Source organism: Magnolia sinica, chromosome 9 (assembly GCF_029962835.1).
Source record: "Magnolia sinica isolate HGM2019 chromosome 9, MsV1, whole genome shotgun sequence".
Taxonomy (NCBI): Eukaryota; Viridiplantae; Streptophyta; class Magnoliopsida; order Magnoliales; family Magnoliaceae; genus Magnolia; species Magnolia sinica.
Window position 1 is genome coordinate 15,706,013 of NC_080581.1, and position 21,454 is coordinate 15,727,466.

Here is a 21,454-nt window from a genome sequence, read left to right on the forward strand (position 1 = left end):
AGATTAAAAAAAAATGATATTTTAAAAAAGAAAATTTAAGAAATTAAACAAAATTGTGAAAAAATTGACAAATTATAAAAAATATATATTTTTTAAAAAAGAAAACTAGATTTTGTATTTTGACAAAAAAAATTAAAAAGTTAGATAACAAAAGTGAGATTTTGATTAAAAAATTGATATTTTGAAAAAAAAATTAAAAAAAATAAACAAAATTGTGAAAAAATTATCAAATTGTAAAAAAAAAAATATATTTTTTAAAAAAGAAAACTAAAATTTATATTTTGACAAGAAAAATTGAAAAGTTAGATAACAAAAGTGAGATTTTGATGATTTGTTGTATATCCTTGCCGCCTATATGTTTCTCCAACCCATTTTTGGATCGGGTATAAAAAATTGTGTAGATTTAAATCTTAAGTGGAACACACTACTGGAAAGAATGATAATATAGTACCTCGCCATTAAAAATTATAAAGAGCCCATTGTAAGGTTTTAATGATGTTTATTTGCAATCCAACTTGTTCATAATGTAAAGAAAATTTAGATGAAGGTAAACTACAAAGATTAAATTGATCCAAAACTTTTGTGGCCTTCAAAAGGTTTTTAATGGTTATTCGTCATATTGTTTTGATTAGTATGGCCCACTTAAGATTATTTAGTTCTTATGATTAGAAATCATATCCTAAAATATGATGGAAAAATATATGGACGGTGTCGATATACATAAAATATATCAAGGTGGGCCCTACACGGTTAGAGTAACACCCATAAAGGAGTTACCTAAAATAGTGAAATGGTACTATAAGGTCACCTCATGGGAACTTCCCATGAGGTTAATCTGTGTACGCCCCACCATGATGTGTGTAGAACATCAACATCATGCATTTTATGTGTCCCCTTTAAGTCCAAAAATCAGTCATATATGAAACTTAGGTGGGCCATAGCATCTAAAACTATGTGAAGACATCCCTAAAATATATATAAAAGCATTTGGTGGGGCCCACATGAGTTTTGGATGTGTATGAAACTTGGTCTGACTCTTCATCCAAGTGGGATACACATAATGAATGGGCTGGATCTACGAACCACATCTAGCTGGGCCCAATAAATGATTATGAATGTTTTAATGGGAGGGTAACCCTCTCAACTATAGTATGTGGTGTGGCCCACCCAAGTCATGGATTGACTTTATTTTTGAGCTCGTGGCCCACCATGGAATGGTGCATCTGACTAACAGGGCAAATCCAAAGTTCAAGTGGACCGACCATAAAAAAGAGTGGGATAGTGACACCCACTATTGAAACCTTTTTAGGGCCCGTCGCGATGTTTAGTTGAGATCCAACCTGTTTATAAGTTAATACAGACATGAAATAAGGGAAAACATATATATTAGCTTGGTTGAAAACTTTTACGGCCGAAAGTAAGGTTTTAATGGTAGACATTCAATCCCCACTGTTTTTTGTGATGGGGTCCACTCGAACTTTGAATCTGCCTCATACTTCGGCTCAATCACAAGAAGTTTTTAGTGTTGGATATTCAATCAACACCATTTCATGTGGTGTGGACCAAATATTTGGATGAACAGGAAAAACAAATTTCATATTGATCCGAAACTTTTGTGACCCCCGAAAGGGTTTCAATGCACATTGCATCCTACCCTGCCGTATCCAGTTAGCAATAACACAATGAATGTATTTGGTTTATCCACACTGTCAATCCATTTTTCCAGATCATTTTAGTGGTTGAGCCCAAATTTAAAGCATATCCAAAGCTCAAGTGGACCATACCACAGGAAACAATGGGAATAATGATTTCCATCGTTGAAATCTTCCTATGACCTATAGTGATTTTTATTTGTCATCCAACCTGTTCAATAGATCACAAATACATGGATGAAGGGAAAACTAAAATATCAACTTGATCCAAAACTTCAGTGGCCTCCCAAAAATTTTCAATGGTAGACGTTTAGTTCATACTATTTCCTATGATGTGGTCCACTTTAGATTTTTATACGCTTCATTTTTTAACTTAGCTAGGTTAAAATTATATGTTAAAATGGATGGATGGAGTGGATAAAATGAATAAATCATGGTGGGCCCCATAGGATTTACTCCGTACGCTTGGGAACGGATTGGCTACTCCCCTAACACCAACCAATGGCCATGGACGGTGCTCTGTGGCCCCCACCATGATGTATGTGTTTCATCTATGCCGTCCATATATTTTTACAGATAATTTTACAATATGAGACCAAAAATGAGATATATCCAAATCTCAAGTGGACCACATTACAAGAAACAGTGTTGAATGAGCGTCGACCATTTAAAACATTTTGGTAGCCATAAAAGTTTTGGATCAAGCTGATTTTTGTTTTTTCCCTTCATCTGGTCCTGCATGACCAAATCAACAGATTGGATGTCAAATAAATAGTACAGTGGGCCTTAGGAAGACTTTAATGGTGAATATCCAATCACTATTGTTCTCATGTGGTGTGGACCACCTGAGATTTATATCCCTCTAATTTTTGGTATGAAGCTCTAAAATGATCTTTAAAAATGGATGAACGGAATGGATGAAACACATACATCATGGTAGGGCCCACAGAGCACCGTCCATGGCCCGCCCAAAATTGGGCGCGTGCTCAAAACAGAGCTGCGCCCATTCTTCCCCCATTTCTCTCACTCGTCGAGCGCCCTCCCTCTGCCCTCTCTCTCTCTCTCTCTCTCTCTCACCCCTGCCCTCTGCCCTCTCTCGCCGCCCTCCCTCTGCCCTCTCTCTCTCTCTCTCTCTCTCTCTCTCTCTCGCCTTGGACAAGGCTGCCGGACATGGTTGCCAGAGCTTGAGTGGAGGATTTCCATAGGTGACAAACGTGGATGATGGCGAGGAGTTCCACATCCGTCATGAGGTCGAGCGAAGTTCACTCCAGGTATGACAATGGAATCCCCAATCTGATTCCAGATTGAAATCTCCAATCTGGTAACTAGATTTGGGGTTCGAATTCAAAATCCCTAATTGACTGATTCGAATCCAAATAAAAAATAAAAAAATCCCTAATTTCAACTGGATTATGGGGTAATATGAATGGAATCCCCAATATGGGACTTGGGATTCGAAATCCCTAATTTCTGATTTGGGGATTCAAATCAGAAAACCCTAATTACTGGATTTGGGGTTCTAAATCCCTAATTTCTGATTTGGGGATTCAAATTAGAAAACCCTAATTGCTGGATTTGGGATTCGAAATCCCTAATCAGTCTGTATGGGATTCGAAAATCCCTAATTAACGGATTTGAGGATTCCGAATTGAAAATCCCTGATTTTGTGATTTGGGGATTCACATCTGAAAAACTTAATTTCCAGATTTGGGAATTCAAAAACTTAGTCTCTCTCTCTCTCTCTCTCTCTCTCTCTCTCTCCCTCCCTCTCTCTCTCTCTCTGTTTCTAAAATTTGTTGCGTTTGCATGCGCCATCCTTCAATCCCTATGAATGGAAACTCATTTTCGTTGACCAGTAAAGTTGCTCTGATGGACCCCAACATGGATGACAGATGCCCCATAAATCTACCAAATCGGATCTCCATGCTCTGACGTCTCTTGTGAAGTTTCATATGAAGTTTCTGTTTTCCTGATTTTCTTTGGGTGGTTTTAGCATTAAACGATAGTTCGAATTTTTTGCTTTTTTCTATTTTCTTTTCAAAATTTCTGTTTGGGTGATCTTTTCGTTGCCTTTTCTGAGGTGGGTTTTTGTTTTAGAGAGATTTGGGTTTTTCTTTCTTTTCTTTTTTATTTTGTAAATTCTTCGGGTATTATTTTTTATTTTTATTTTTACTGAGGTGTCATTTTGTTGTTGGGTAATTTTAATTTGAAGTATCTTTTTTTTTCTTTTAAAAATCAATTTTAGCATGGATTTATCTTTGGATTCCTTTTCTGAGGTGGGTATTTGTTTTTGGACTGTTTTTAGCATTAGATTTTGATGGTAGTTTTAGCTGAGAGCTTTGAATTTACTGCTGTTATCAACTGGGACAACTTTCTTGCATTTTTTTTTATTTTTTATTATTTCTGTATGAATTGGGAGCTTTGAATTTTACTGCTTCTGTAATGGAGAGAGAGAGAGAGAGAGAGAGAGAGAGAGAGAGAGAGAGAGAGAGAGAGAGAGAGTTTTCTATTTTTGGGTTTGTGGTGGAAACTGAGAAATCAGTTTGTTTTTCTGTCACTGATTCTTCTGAGGTGTCGTTTTTTTTTTTTTTAAAGTTTTTTTCCCGGGTTTAGCTTTGAAGCTGAAAGCTTTCAAGTTACTGTTTTTTGAAGTTGGGAGATGCCATTAATTTTTTATTTTTGAATTTTTTGTTGGGTATTTTTTTCCCTGAGGTTGATTTTTGAATATACTGTTTTTCCTCATTTAACAATGTTTTCAATCTTTTTTCAAGATAGATTTTGATGGTTGGATGAGTTGGGAAATCTGAATTCTGTTTTACAGCCATTACTGGTATTGTCTTTTTCATGTAAAGTGAGATTTACTCCTTTTTTGCTGCTTTAAATGAGGTTAGGTTTGTTATTTCCGTAGTTTTCTAGATTGTGATGGTAGCATCCGTCGAAAGCTTCAAAATTTAGTGTTTTCTCAGCATTTCAAGAGTTTGTGAGGAGTTTCTTCCTCAAGTAGAAAGTGGTTAGTTCTTGTTTGTTTAGCTGAAAAGTCAAAAATTTGCCTGTTTTTCTCCTTGTTTCATGGGTTTGCTGATTGAGAATCGCTGTATTTTTTTTTGAAGACAAGGTGTCTGCACCTCTTTCTCGAAGTGAGACTAATCCCGGCGAATACACGCAATCACCCACAACCATGTGTATCAGGTAAAGCCAAGGAAGGGAATCGAACCCTCAACTATAGGGATCAAACATATAGTGAAGACCATTCGCTCAAACCTCATTGGGTTGAGAGTCGTTGTATTTTTGTGGGCTACTAATAGAAAAGCTGAACTTTTCTATTTTTTTTCATCAGTCTGAAGCATTTTTGGTATGTTTTCGTCGTGGAGAATTGATAGATTCCTTTGTGGGCTTGGGGTTTTACTGATCTGCTATTGATGTTAGGATTTGCTTCGATTCAGGACGTGGTTGAGTGGCGAGTTATTGGTGTTAATTCCTGTTAATTTTGGGATTTTGATGGCGTCGACTCCATCGAAGATGAGAGTAATAAAGGGACATGCTTTAAAATGATCTGATGCACATTGATTGATTTTAATGTTTTTCAGATTTTAATGATTGTATTTATATGCATGTGGTGTCCTCAGGTCTTACATGAACTAATTTATATGCATGTGGTGTCCGCGGATCTTACATGAACTAATACGATGCCCCAACTAGATTATGTGGAACAAGAAAGAAGTTAGTTTTCTTCCCTTTACCATTGTTGTTTGATTGTTAATCCATGCAACGATTATTTTTTTATGCCATAGGTCTTGGCACTTGCTATTTTTCTTAGAATTTATTAGTTTAATAACCTAGCTATGTAAACTATTAGACTTTGTTTCATAGGCATAAATATGAATCACCTTCTTTCTTCTTTTTGCTAGGTGGCATCAAATCTAGATGTCATAACAGATGTGTATGATTTTCTCTATTTGGTAAGCACCATTTCTAATGAAAAAGAAGTAAGCAATGAATGTCTAGGTGCAGATGCTGATGAAAAAGAAGTAAGCAATGAAGCAGGCCGTTCAATCTGATCAATCTAATCCCTGGGGAGGTTGGAAATCAAATGATGTGTACAACAATTCAGGTATGGTTTGCACCAATTCAAGAGACTGTACATTAGGCATTCAATATATAAGACTGGAGTGAGACTGATTAGGCATTTAAATGTGTTGCAGGATGTTGTTTGAATTACTTGTCCTAACAGGTACACAAGTTGGGATGGATTGGACTTCTATCTTAAGAAAACGCCATGATTTCAGGTAGTTATTATTGTAATGGAAAGTTAAAAAATTAAAAGAGAGAGAGATAATGAATTCCTGGAAAGAAATGTTCTTTATCATTAGGGCTGCTTTCGCCAGGTTTGATGCAGAAATCGTTGCCAACTTCACAAAAAGACAAATGGCATCAGTGGCCACAGATTGCAACTTGGATTTAAATAAGGTTTGAGGTGCCGTCAACAATACTAACATAATCCTCCAGGTCAGATTGTTAATTGGACCTGATTTTATTTAAATGATCTTGATAATCCATTTTATTTAAATGATCAGACCCGGATGTGCGTCGGAGCTATCCGGATATTGAGCGGGGGTCCCTGGAAGGTGGGAACCGCTGTTATGACCATGATGAAGTTGTCCATTTCCTATGGATAGCATTGGAGGGGCCTGGCCATTTGGACATGCCATGTTTATGTATTTGATCGAAATTAATGGAGCAGACCCGGATGTGCATCGGAGCTATTCGGAAGAGCAGGGTTCCCTGAAAAGAGGGAACCGCTATTATGACCATGATGAAGCTGTCCATTTTTTATGGACAGTATTGGAAGGGCCTGGCCATTTGCGCCGGATGACCGTGTTTATATCTTTATTTGCAGGGACCATACCCTTAACCTAAACCAAAACCTATGACCTAAAACCTTAACCTATAACCTAAACCTCAACCTTAACCTAAACCTAAACCTAAAACCTAAACCTAAACCTAAAACCTAAATGTATTCTCAAATCCCTAAACCTTAACCTACACTTAATCCTAATCTAAACTCCCTAACCTAAACCTATACCTAAACTTGAAAACCCAAACATAAACCCAATCCCGAACCCGAACCTATACCTTAACCTTAACCTATTCTCAATTTCCTAAACCTATATCTTATAAGCTAAACCTAAAACTTAACCTAAACCTTAACCTAAACCTATAACCTTAACCTAAAACCTAAACTTATAACCTAAACATAAATCAAAACATATAACCAAAACCAAAACCAAAACCAAAACCTATATCCTAAACCCGAACGCATTCTCAAATCCTATAACCCATAATCTAAGCCTAAACCTAAACCTAAACCTATAACCTATAACCAAAACCAAAACCTATAACCTAAACCAAAGCCAAAACCTATAGCCTAAACCCGAACCCATTCTCAAATCCAAAAACCTATAACCTAAACCGTTAACCTATAACCTAAATCAAAACCTATAACCTAAACCAAACCTAAACCTAAAACCAAAACCTAAAACCTAGGCCTATAATCTATAACCTAAATCAAAACATATAATCAAAACCAAATCCCAAAACCCAAACCTAAACCTAAACCTAAACCTATAACCTAAACTCAAATCCCTAAACTTAAACCTAAACCTAATCCTATAACCTAAACTCAAATCCCTAAACCTTAACTTATAACCTAACCTAAACCTATACTTATAACCTAAAACTATTCTCAAATCTCAAAACCTATAACCTAAACCTAACATTTCCCTAAACCTATAACCTAAACTTAATTCCCTAAACCTAGACCTAGACCTAAACCTAAACCTATAACCTTAACCCGATTTTCTAAACCTAAACCATAACCCATTCTCAAATCCTAAAACCTATAACCTAAATCTAAACTAAAACCAAAATTTATAACCTAAACCCGAACTCATTCTCAAATCCCAAAACCTATAACCTAAACCAAAACCAAAACCTATAACCTAAACCCGAACCCATTCTCAAATCCCAAAACCTATAACCTAAACATAAACCTTAACCTAAACCTATAACCTATAACCAAAACCTATAACCTAAATCCGAATCTATTCTCAAATCCCAAAACCTATAACCTAAACCTAAACCTTAACCTAAACCTATAACCTATAACATAAATCAAAACCTAAACCTAAACCTAAAACCTAAACCTATAACCTATAACCTAAATCAAAACCTATTACCTTTCCCTAAACCTTAACCTAAACCTACAACCTATAACCTAAATCAAAACCAAAACGAAAACCAAACCTAAACCTAAACCTAAACTTATAACCTATAACCTAAACCTAAACCTAAAACCTAATGTATTCTCAAATCCCTAAACCTAAACCTACACCTAATCCTAATCTCAACTCCCTAACCTAAACTTAAACCTAAACTTGAAAACCTAAACTCAAAACCCGATCCTGAACCCGAACCCGATTTTCTAAACCTAAACCTTAACCTATAACCTAACCTAAACCTATTCTCAAATTCCAAAACCTATAACTATAACCTAAACCTTAACCAAAAACATATAACCTAACCTAAACCTAAACATATAACCTTAACCTAAACTTAAACCTATAACCTTAACCTTAACATATAACTTTAACCAAAACCTATAACCTAAACCTATTTTCAAATCCCGAACCCGGTTTCCTAAACCTAAACCTTAACCTATTCTCAATTTGCTAAACCTATAGCTTATAACCTAAACCTATACCTTAACCTAAACTTATAACCTAAAGCCTAAACATAAACCTAAAACCTAAATGTATTCTCAAATCCCTAAACCTAAACCTACACCTAATCCTAATCTCAACTCCTTAACCTAAACCTAAACCTAAACTTAAAAACCCAAACCTAAACCCGATCCTGAACCCGAACCCGATTTCCTAAACCTAAACCTCAACCTATTCTCAATTCCCTAAACCTTAACCTATAACCTAACCTAAACCTAAATCTATAACCTAAACTTAAACCTATAACCTAAGTGTATTCTCAAATCCTTAAACCTAAACTTACACCTAATCTTAACTCAACTCCTTAACCTAAACCTAAACCCGATCCCGAACCCGAACCCGATTTTCTAAACCTAAACATTAACCTATTCTCAATTCCCTAAACCTATATCTTATAACCTAAACCTAAACCTAAACCTATAACCTTAACCTAAACTTAAACCTGTAACCTATAACCTAAAACTAAACCTAAAACCTAAATGTATTCTCAAATCCCTAAACCTAAACCTATACCTAATCCTAATCTCAACTCCCTAACCTAAACCTAAACCTAAACTTGAAAACTCAAACCTAAACTCGATCCCGAACACGAACCCGATTTCCTAAACCTAAACCTTAACCTTAACCTATTCTCAATTCCCTAAATCTATAGCTTATAACTTAAACCGAAACCTAAACCTATACCTAAACCTAAACCTAAACCTATAACCTATAACCTAAACATAAACCTAAAACCTAAATGTATTCTCAAATCCCTAAACTTAAACCTACACCTAATCCTAATCTCAACTCCCTAACCTAAACCTAAACCTAAACTTGATAACCCAAACCTAAACCCGATCCTGAACCCGAACTCGATTTCCTAAACCTAAACCTTAACCTATTCTCAATTCTTTAAACCTTAACCTATAACCTAACCTAAACCTAAACTTAAACCTAAAACCTAAGTGTATTCTCAAATCCTTAAACCTAAACCCACACCTAATCCTAATCTCAACTCTTTAACCTAAACTTAAACCTAAATTTAAAAACCCAAACCTAAACTCGATCCCGAACCTGAACCCGATTTCCTAAACCTAAACATTAACCTATTCTCAATTCTCTAAACCTATATCTTATAACCTTTACCTATACCTAAACCTTAACCTAAACCTATAACCTATAACCTTGACCTAAACCTAAACCTAAAACCTAAATGTAAAATCAAATCCCTAAACCTAAACCTACACTTAATCCTAATTTCAACTCCCTAACCTAAACCTAAACCTAAACCTAAACTTGAAAACCAAAACCTAAACCCGATCCCGAACCCGAACCCGATTTCCTAAACCTAAACATTAACCTATTCTCAATTCCCTAAACCTATATCTTATAACCTAAACCTACACCTAAACCATCGCCTAAACCTAAACCTATAACCTATATCCTTGACCTAAACCTAAAGCTAAACCTGTAACCTATAACCTAAACCTATAACCTATATCCTTGACCTAAACCTAAAGCTAAACCTGTAACCTATAACCTAAACCTAAACCTAAACCTAAAACCTAAATGTATTCTCAAATCCCTAAACCTAAACCTACACCTAATCCTAATCTCAACTCCTTAACCTAAACCTAAACCTAAACTTGAAAACCTAAACCCGATCCCGAACCTGAACCCGATTTCCTAAACCTAAACCTTAACCTGTTTTCAATTCCCTAAACCTATAACTTTTAACCTAAACTGAAACCTAAACCTATACCTAAACCTAAACCTAAACCTATAACCTAAACATAAGCCTAAAACCTAAATGTATTCTCAAATCCCTAAACCTAAACCTACACCTAATCCTAATCTCAACTCCCTAACCTAAACCTAAACCTAAACTTGAAAACCCAAACCTAAACCCGATCCCGAACCTGAACCCGATTTCTTAAAAGTAAACCTAAATGTATTCTCAAATCCCTAAGCCTAAACCAACACCTAATCCTAATCTCAACTCCCTAACCCAAACCTAAACTTAAACTTGAAAACCCAAACCAAAACCCCATCCCGAACCTGAACTCGATTTCTTAATCCTAAACCTTAACCTATTCTCAATTTCCTAAACCTGTAGCTCATAACCTAAACCTAAACCTAAACCTATAACCTATAACCTTAACCTAAACCTAAACCTAAACCTGTAACCTATAACCTAAACCTAAACCTAAAACCTAAATGTATTCTCAAATCCCTAAACCTAAACCTACACCTAATCCTAATCTCAACTCCCTAACCTAAACCTAAACTTGAAAACCCAAACCTAAACCCGATCTCGAACCCGAACCCGATTTCCTAAACCTAAACCTTAACCTATTCTCAATTCCCTAAACCTATAGCTTATAACCTATACCTAAACCTAAACCTAAACCTATAACATATAACCTAAACCTAAACCTAAAACTTAATATATTCTCAAATCCCTAAACCTAAACCTACACCTAATCCTAATCTCAACTCCCTAACCTAAACCTAAACCTAAACCTAAACCTAAACTTGAAAATCCAAACCTAAACCCGATCCCGCACCCGAACCCGATTTCCTAAACCTAAACTTTAACCTATTCTCAATTCCCTAAACCTATAGCTTATAACCTAAACCTAAACCTAAACCTAAACTTAAACTTTAACCTAAACCAATAACCTATAACCTAAACCTAAACCTAAACCTAAAACCTAAATGTATTCTCAAATCCCTAAACCTAAACCTACACCTAATCCTAATCTCAACTCCTTAACCTAAACCTAAACCTAAACTTGAAAACCCAAACCTAAACCCAATCCCGAACCCGTACCCAATTTCCTAAACCTAAACATTAACATATTCTCAATTCCCTAAACATATAGCTTATGACCTAAACCTAAACCTAAACCTATAACCTATAACCTAAACCTAAACCTAGAACCTAAATGTATTCTCAAATCCCTAAACCTAAACCTACACCTAATCCTAATCTCAACTCTCTAACCTAAACCTAAACCTAAACTTGAAAACCCAAACCTAAACCCCATTCCGAACCCGAACCCGATTTCCTAAACCTAAACCTTAACCTATAACCTAACCTAAACCTAAACCTATAACCTAAACCTATAACCTAAACATAAGCCTAAAACCTAAAACCTAAACCTAAACCTAAAATCGAAATGTATTCTCAAATCCCTAAACCTAAACCTACACCTAATCCTAATCTCAACTCCCTAACCTAAACCTAAACCTAAACTTGAAAACCCAAACCTAAACCCAATCCCGAACTCGAACCCGATTTCCTAAACCTAAACCTTAACCTATAACCTAACATAAACCTAAACCTATTACCTGCACTTATAACCTAAACCTATAACCTAAACATAAGCCTAAAACCTAAACCTAAACCTAAAATCAAAATGTATTCTCAAATCCTTGAACCTAAACCTACACCTAATCCTAATCTCAACTTTCTAACTTAAACTTAAACCTAAACTTAAAAACCCAAACCTAAACCTGATCCCGAACTCGGACTTATTCTCAATTCTCTAAAGCTATAACCTATATACTATAACCTATAACTAAAACCTAAACCTTAACTTAAACCAATAACCTAAGCCTAAACCTTAACCTAAACCTAAACCAAAACTTATAACCTAAACCTTAACCCATAACCTATAACCTAAACTTATAACCTAAAACCTAAAACCTAATCCTAAATCTAAACCTAAACCTAAAACCTAAAACCTAAAACCTAAACCTAAACCTATTTTAATGATCAGTTTTATTTTTAAAAAGTGTCCACTTTTTTGGAAGAAGTTTATGCAATTCTTCATGATTCTGAATTATAATGTTTTGTTGGTTTAATATTTTTTTTCAAGTGAAAGATAAAAAAAGAAAATTGTTGCTGATTTTTTTTCTTTTTTTTTTTTATGATGTTAAACCTATATGTATTTATGTGTGGATGAATGTAATGTGAATAAGATTGCTTGTGTTTGGATGGATTTAGTTTATGTTTGGATGAATGTAGTTTATGTTGGATTTACGTAGTTTGGGTTGTTTAGATGGATGTGAATGTGAATATAATGAAATATATTATATAACAAGTGTATATCAGGAAGAATATGATGAAATATATTGTAACAGGTGTATATTGACCCTCTTATTTTAAGGACGGTCCATGACCGTCCTTTTAAAAGACGATCTATGGCCGTCCTTTGAAGGCCCATAAGAGACGGTCCGTGACAGTCCTTTTTAAGGATGGCCCATGACCATCCTTTTAAATGACGGTCTATGGCCGTCCTTTTAAAGGACGGTGAAGGCATATCAGAGACGGTCTATGATAGTCTTTTTTAAGAACGGTCCATGACTGTCCTTTTAAAGGACGGTCGATGGCCGTCCTTTAAAGGCTTATAAGAGACGGTCTGAGACCGTCCTTTTTAAGGACGGTTCACGACCGTCCTTTTTTAAGACGATCCATGACCGTCTTTTTTTCGTCAATAAAAATGACGATTTTCAACCGTCCTTTAAGTAATACGACACGTCAAAATTTGACGGCCCTTACGACGGTCCATGACCATCCTTTTTTCACAGTTTTGGCGTAGTGATCATCATCATATATCCACTAATATAAACATTTGAGTACAATATTGAAAGGTAAATACATATATCAAAATCAAAGCCCCAGAAGTCAGGTACATGCTCCAAGCTTTACACTGCTGCAACCTAACATTTCCTGCACACATCTATCGTGTATAAGCTTATAGAAAGCTTAGAGGGTGGTGTAAGTGTGTGCACAAGGTAAGTGCCAAGTATCTAATATAATTTCATAATCATACAATATCAGAAATATTGGTAAGAACATAAATCGTATGATATCAGATTAAGCGAACATACTGACAAGTCCAGAGGTCAATCAATATCAGAATACGTAATATAGATCAACTATGCAAATAAAGAGTCATGAAGAATTAAATATCAGATGCTGATAATACAATGCAATATGCAATTTGGAAGAGCTAACGAATACCATCAGTCTCATTTAAGTCACATGAATACAGAAGCATAGCAACCTAAAAATGCCCTATGCCGAGGATGTAATGAAATATGCAATATGTGGTACAAATGAAATGACCATGCTGGAGTGTGAAGTTGGGATGATAGTACACAGTATCGCAAGCTATGGGGTCCATCACAAGAGACTTCTATCCAAACCAGTCCCATACTTTAATTTGGATAGTCAGACTCAATGTGGTAAACTCTTGATCTTAGGTTAGTCGTGCGCCCCAACCGAAATCTTGGCCATTGCGAAGACACGTAATAAATAGTTGTGCAGCACCACCCTGAGTGGATAGTGAATGAATGAATGAATGAGTATGCAACTCCTGCCCAATAAGTCTACATATCAGTACTGTTCCTCTCTGGGATCATCACCGGGGCCTAGTACACTCTACACCAGCTTGCTCCCTATTAAGCGCACAACTGGGTAAGTGGAAGAGACCTCACTATCCGCCTGGTTAGTTGTCAGCCAATATCTACCCGGCACGTCGATAGCGGACCCATTCACGAGCTGGTCAAACTCAGCCTAGCTATGCCTACTCCCTCAGGCGGGTAAGGCCACACTTCCTCCCAACCGACCACGACACAGTGGGAGACGCGGCCTACTGATATACGGCCCTCATGCGCTCATATATATCCACTTGGTCTCGACGTTGGGGCATCCTCTGGTACCAAGAGGGTTTAGAAATTTTCACCTAGGGCCATCTATGGCAGCCCGATGCTAATAACATATTTTCAGTGTCCCATCTGGCCATCCACGATATGCCTGTGGAGGCTACGGCCCTGATGTCGTTAGGGCGTACAGTAATCACAATACACAATACCAGATGCATGAGTCATATAATCCAGTCATGCATTAATCCTGAGCATGCCGTGCGCTCATGTGAGACAATCTCTGCCTATTAGGGAGTCTCATAACAACCTGCCCAATGACATATGCAATGGTCAACCACATCTCATAACAAACATGCAGATGATGCGTATGGGCATGAATCATGATGCTATGCTGTCATATACTCATAATCGGTATCAATAACCGGCATCGACAATTGGCCTCGACAATGTGGACATTTAACCAACATTGCATCTAAAGAATGGCCCGAATAGAGCCTAACATATAATGGACCCATGGCCTCACAAAAGGGCCTAATATACAACACAACGGGCTCCATCGCCTGACCCTCAAATGCACCACAACGGGCTTAATCACATAGGCCTCACATACATTACTTAGGACTTAAATGCATCAAGTCAAGCCCGAATGCTCATTAGAATATGCCTCAAATACAGGCCGCCTATACGTCACAATGGGCCTTGACAATCGGCCTCAACAATGTGGACATTCAACCATCATTGGCCTTCAATGTGGACATTTAACCAACATTGCTCCCAAGGAGTGACGCTCATAGGGTCAATCATATAATGGGTCCACAGTCTCTTACAAGGGTCTAATACACATCATCATGGGCCTCGCTTATGGGATATATATGCATCACATTGGGCCTTACTCATGGGCTAATGTATATAACATCGGGCCATATCATCGGATCGAATCAAATGGGCAGAATCAAATGGGCCATATCAATTGGGCCGAGTCAATGGGCCGAATCAAATGGGCCAAGTTAATTGGGCCGATCAAATGGGCTGATACAAATAGGCGGAGTCAAGTGGGCTGATATAAATGGGTCAAATCAAATAGGCCGAATCGAATAGGCCGAGTCGAATAAGTTGAGTCAAATGGCTGAGTCGAATGGGCCGAGTCGAATAGGCCGAGTCAAATGGGCCAAGTCAATTAGGTCAATCAAATGGGCCGATACAAATGGGTCAAGTCAAACGGGCGGATACAAATGGGCCAAATCAAATGTGCCGAATCAAATGGGCCGATTCAAATGTGCCGAATCGAATAGGCCGAGTCAAATAGGTCGAGTCAAATGGGCCGAGTCAAATGGGCCGAGTCGAATAGGCCGATTCGAATAGGCGGAGTCGAATAGGTCGAGTCAAATGGCCGAGTCGAATGGGTCGGGTCGAATGGGCCGAGTCAAATGGGCCGAATCAAATGAGCCGATTCAATGGGCCGAATCAAATGACCCAAATCGAATGGTTTCAAACCAATCACACCATTCATCTATAGCTAGAGATAATTTTAGAGCATTATCACAAAATGAATCATATCCCAAGGATCATCTGGACCATGCCACACCTAATAGTGATGATAAGGGTTCCCACTGTTAAAATCCCAGTGGGCCCCACCATCCAGAAGTTGATTCAAAACTTATGTAATCCCAAAAAGGGGGGTTTCAATGGTAGGTGCTCAAACCACTGTTTGTTGTGATGTGGTCCACCTGATAACTAAATCTATCTTATTTCCATTCTCAAGCTTGAGACAAGCTAGCCAAATGGATGGACAGCTGGATTTGGCACATCCATCACGCGGTGGGTCCCACGTAATAGATGGACAGTAGGGATACAACCCATGCATCAGGATGGGAATCCACCATCCCAAACAGGGACGGTGTGGATGAGACCACACATCACGGTGAGTCCTGGACGGTGAGGACACTCCCCACGTTAGCAGCAGCTGACATTAAAAACGGCCTGCCTAGCTGCTAAAGATAAGGTGGGTCCCACGCACATGGCCCACCTCCAGAGGGTTAGATCTATAAGTACTACAATATAATATATTATAATCTAATATATTACGTTGTAATATATATATATACACACACACGGAAACGCTCACCTGCGAACCAGTTCGTACATGTTACATACGAACTTTTTTGAGAACCCATCATACGTGATGTGGATCCAAAATCTGAACCGTTCATGTGAAGCAGCACCTCGTGAAACCCCCCACGACCAAGTTTTACTTTGATCTAGAACTTTGATGGGCCATGAAAAATTAAAACAGTTTCCTGCCTTGATTTGCATTTCTCTTTGCTATGGCCCACCATAATTTTAGATTAGGGTGAAAATTTCTCACGTGAGGTTTAATGTGATTCCGCATCACATGGACCGTTCAGATTAGACACCCATGACACGTGTGTAAAGGTGCGCACGTGCGTAGGTGCGCAGGAGAGCATGACTCTCTCTCTCTCTCTCTCTCTCTCTCTCTCTATATATATAAACTTAAAGGCCACCGTCCAGACTCCCTGATGTCCTGGACGGTGCATATCTAGTGCCTAAGACGTGGTGGGTCCACACGTGTGGCGCACCTCTTTTATATATATATATATATATATATATATATATATATATATATAATTTTTTTAAAGCCTATGGACGAGCTCGCTAATTGGGCTGGACGGTGTTAAGAAACACTTGCATTAGGAGTGGGTCCCACATTTTCTGGACGTCGATGATACAACACTTTCATCATGTGGCCCCACACCAGATGAACGGTCGTGGGATGAAACATGTACCATGGTGACGTCATGCACACCAGCTATAAAGCTGGTGTGTGGCACTCTAGCCAATCTGTTCCACGTCAGGTGGGTCCCACGTGGGGCCCACCACATATACTATATACTATATAGTATATTGTATATATTATATATGAATATAATATAATATAATATAATACAATATAATATATATTAATATAATACAAGTTAAAGGGGCCCACCGTCCAGACCCCTGCATGTTCTGGACGGTGGCTCTAACGCATATATCATGGTGGGTCCACACGTGTGGCCCACCTCAGCATTGCATGAAGCTGATATTTGTGTTTTCCATCGTCCATGCTGGCCTGGAAATGGACAGCAAGGTGGGCCAGCTGAACATGGCAACGAGATGGGCCCCACTTTGGATAGTGGTGCGGTCCACCATGGCATGGATAAAAAAAATACATCATGGTGGTCCACAAGATGGAAAAGAGAGATAGAGAGAGAGAGAGAGATGAGATTGAGGGACCCCATCACTATGGGCCCCTCTTGATTATAACACACACATCAAAGTGGGTCCCACCACAAGTGGGCCCTTTAATAGAAAATCAACAGTGGATCACCCACCTATTGCACTCCTCCATGATCCCTTAGCCTCCTTAGCTCATTGCCTTCACTTTTGATGGAGGTTGATGGGTATTGGAAGGTTGAGATGAGAGATGAGAAGGTGGGCCACACTTACTATTTGGGAAAAAACTTGGATGTTGGAGCTCTCATGGGATTTTGAGAAATTGCTAGAGAATGAGAGAGAGAGAGAGAGAGAGAGAGAGAGAGAGATACAACTAATGGATGAAGGGATGGGTGGAGTGGTGGTTGTAAGGAAAGGAGATGGGGAAGCATGGTTGTGTTTGAAATTTTGTAAAAAAGGGATGGGTAGAGGAGAGAGAGAGAGTTGACTTGTGTAAAAAGGAGGGATGGAACTTATACTTGAGATATGGGGTGTATTGATTGATTGATTGATGGGACATGTTGTAGAGATTTTATCAAAATTCGCAATGCCCGGCGTTTTCCTCGAAATGAACATGGGCCCACATCTTCTTGCTTGGGCATCGGATCTGTGCACGAGTCGCAGCGTTGGAACCATGGCGACGGTGCGGTCACTAAGGTATAAGTTTCGGGTTGAGCCGACTTCGTCATGCAGGCCTTAGCTTAGGATCGCGTGCAAATGTCAGATATAGGTCGAGGTTACCGAAATTTGACCAGGAGGATCGCGGAAGCCTACAGAATGTCACGGACTAGGATATGGGCCTTACAAAAAATGTCACGTATTGCGAATTCTGAGAGAATCTCTACAATATGTCACATCAATCCATCGTTCAATGTCATGTACTACATCCCATCCTCAAATACAAGCAATTCTTACCCCTCTCTTACACAAGTACCCTAAAGTCAAATCTCTCTATCACCCATCCCTCTCTCTTACATCCCATCCTCTCTCTCTCTCATTTCAAACTCATTCTCCCAAGCAACCATGGGAGGTGGACGTTCAAGCTCTCTATGAGAAAGAGCTAGGTGTGGCCCACCTTCCTACCATCCAATCCCACCCTTCATGATCGATCTTAACTATTGAAGTCCATCCATTGGAGCTCTGGCATGCTTTGGTGGGAGAAGGAAGAGGAGATCTAAGGTGGGTGATCTAGGATTTTTACCGTTGATCTTGATGATTTAAGGGCCCACATTCGATGGGACCTATTTGATGTATCCATTGTAAGATAGGGAGGGCCCATAGTAGCGGGGTCCCTCCCCTCCATCACGTTTCTCCCTCTCTCTTGTTCTAATTCTCTTTCATTTTTATGGTCACAATGAGGTGTGTGGCCCACTAGACGTGTGTTTGTGTGTGTGGCCCATCATGATGAGTTTAATCCACATCGTCTGCTTGTGGGACCCACCTTAACGCATGTATTCTAAGTTCCCACCAACCAGAGATGTCTGGATGGTGCAGTGGGCTCCAACGTGATGTATATGCCTCTAATCCACACTGTCCAGACCTTTGGACGGTGGGCTGATCATGAAGTATGTTTATATCCAAACTGTCCATCAACTCCTTGGCCATTGGGCTAGGGAATGAGATAGATTCAATCCCTTATGGGCCATGCATGTGGACCCACCTCATGATGTGTTGCATATCTAGGCGTGTCCCATGCTGACCGTCCAGATCATAAGATGTACCATGATATATCTGTTTTAATCTCCACAGTCTAGTGATCTGGACGGTGGAAACCACTGTGATGTAAGTGCTTTATTAGCACCGTTTAGACAGTGGGACCCCTTTGACATGTGTTTTATCCCTACCGTCTAGGACGGTGGGGCCTGCTGACATGTATGAGTCTGTTCACACTATCCACACGTGGATAGTGGGACCCACACTAGGCTGGTGTTGTATTTGCACTCTCTATTCATTTGGTCCCCACGTGATGTATGTGTTTGATCCAAGCTATCTATTTTATGAGGCCCATGTGATGTATTTGAGGCCCATGTACAGGGCCCACCTGTTGTGTATTTGAGGCCCGTGTGATGAGGCCCATGTGGTGTATTTGAGGCCCACATGCGAGGCCCTCCTGTTGTGTATGGCCCATTTGGCGAGGTCCATTGTTATGTATTTATGGCCCATATGGTAAGGCCTGACGTGATATATTTGAGGCCCATGGGTTGTGGCCTATTGTGATGTATTGAGGCCCATGGGTTATGGCCATTTAGATGCATTCGAGGACCAGGTGATGCGGCCCGTTGTGATATATTCTCGTCCCATATGATGAGCCCTAACTTGATGTATACAAGGCCTGTTGTGATTGTATGAGGTCCTTGTGTGAGGCCATGAGCCCACTATATGTTCGACCTTATGTGGGCCACTCCTTAGGGGCAATGTTGGTTAAATGTCCACATTGATGGGCAGTGATGGTTAAATGACTACATTGTGACCTTCCTTTAGGCCTTTTTTTAGTCCAATGTCAAGGCTGATTATTGAGGCCAATTCCAATTGCTGAGGTCGATCCCAATTGCCAAGGCAGATTATTAAGGTCGAATATCGAGGCCAATTGTCGAGGCTGATTCCAATTATCGAGGCCGATTCTGATTGTCAAGGCCGATTCTGATTGTCGAGGCCGATTGTCAAGGCCAATTCCGATTGTCGAGGGCAATTAGCTGATTGTCATGGCCGATTGTCAAGGTTAATTGATAAGATTGATTGTCGAGGCTAATTATTGATACCGATTATGAGTATATGACAGCATAACATCATGATACATGCCCATACTGTAAGTGCTATGGTATCTAGCTCCTATGATTGTCAAATTTTATAATGCCAAAACCTCTTGGAATCTGTGTCTTGTGTAGCGCATATATATATTCAAGACAATGCATCGCATGTACAAGGACAAAGGTCTTTACTTCAAGAACTTCTAATACAAGATTACATGTTTAAGTTCAAGTACAACACCAAGTGTGATTTCAATCTTTCAAGCTTCAGAGTTCAAGTTCATTCAAGTTAAGACAAAGTTTCTTTACTTTGAACTCCAAGCTCAAGCTTCAATATTAGTCATATTCAAGCCTCAAAAGTCTCAAGCTCAAGATTCATCATATGACAAGATACCAAGCTTCGTGAACTTCAAAGAATAACTATCAGCTGAAGCAAATGAAGATTCAATGTTTATACATTACTTATAAGGTATGAATGACCCTAGATTGACCATAGGGTAGGTCATTTTGAATACATAATTTAAATTGAGTCACTTTATAAGTGCATTTACTGTTTCTCGACTAGTCTTGGACTAAGTTCGACTAGTCCTAGCACTGGCTCGACTAGTCCAAGAATTCCTCAACCAGTCTTAAGCTTGTTACTGATTTTCAAGAATTTTTGTTAAAGCCTTAACCAGTCCTGGAGACTGCTCGACCGGTCTGTGAACAGTGCTCGACCTATGCTCGACCAGTCCTGCAGGCTCGACTCAAAGTCCAGCAACTAAATTGGGTCCCACACGACTAGTTGTGGACAGGACTCGACTGGTCATGGAGGCCACTCGACCGGTCAAGCAGACCCTATGACCAGTCGTGGAACGGCCTTATCTTATCGCACCCAAAGTTTCAAAAGTTTGTTGATCCTATGACTAGTCGTGCTGACCTTAGGACCAGTCAAGAGTGTAATTTCTGTAACTATAAATAGAGCACAAATTTCAGATTTTGATATTCAACTCAAGCTAAATCAATACGTCACTTTGAGAAATAAGTTAGTGATATTTTAAAGCTATTTAATGCTCATTTTAATATTCTCTTTAATTAGCATTTTTTGCATTTAATTTTGTATTTTGCATTCCAATTTTATTTGAAAGAGAGATTGAAGTATTCCTGTAAGGCCAGTATCCTAGTCTATACTGTTCTGTCGACTCTCGCGATCCTTCCTGATGAATTTCGGCAACTTGTGATCCATAATCAGCAGTTGCGCGTGACCCTGAGTCGTATCCTGTATTCCAGAGTCAGCTCAATCCGAGACTTGTACCATGACGACCACCTTATCGCCGTGGTTCTGACGCTACATATTACGCGTCGA